The sequence below is a fragment of the Galeopterus variegatus genome, unplaced genomic scaffold (assembly GCF_000696425.1).
Source record: "Galeopterus variegatus unplaced genomic scaffold, G_variegatus-3.0.2 Scaffold15278, whole genome shotgun sequence".
NCBI classification, from domain to species: domain Eukaryota; kingdom Metazoa; phylum Chordata; class Mammalia; order Dermoptera; family Cynocephalidae; genus Galeopterus; species Galeopterus variegatus.
The window spans coordinates 24,952-25,557 of record NW_007741389.1 but is presented as its reverse complement, the minus strand read 5'-3'; positions in this window follow the sequence as shown (position 1 = coordinate 25,557).

The following is a 606-nucleotide window of genomic DNA, read 5'->3' as shown; positions in this document are numbered from 1 at the left end:
TGGGTGTCCCAGGGATTCATGAGCACCCAGGACATCCTAGTTAGGGCGTGAGGTCACTGCTCTCACAGAGGTCCCTGTGAGGAGAGGAAGGTCTCTAAGCTCAAGCTGAGATGGAGAGGGTGGCTCCGGGCTCCTCCCTCAAGTGGATCTGACCACTGCTCCTTAGAACATGGACAGACACCTTCCTGCTGGGGTGTCCAAAATCCCAAGAGCTTGGCAGTGTCACAGGATGCTGGTGTCTGGAGTGATCTTCTCCAGGGGAGCGAGGTGCCTCATGGGCTTTCATCAGATGAGTTTGCATTGACAAATGCCATATGATTCGTGAAATACTGGGCAGAGATCAAAGTTCCCCTTCCCCGCACCCCACAGAGTGCAGCAGCCTGGGAGGGGCTCCTGAGCAGCTGCTCGTCGCTCTGCCCCCAATTTCCAGACCGTTCTTTCAAGAGGAAGCCGCCGAGAGGGCTCCCCAGGCTGCCGACGTGGGGCCTGAGCTTAGCTGTCCTCCTGTGCCAGGCAGCCTGTGGGCCATCTCTGGACTCTGTGCGTGGGGCACTCAGTGACAGCCATCCCTCATGGCGAATCCAGACAGAGGGTGCTGGCCTGAGC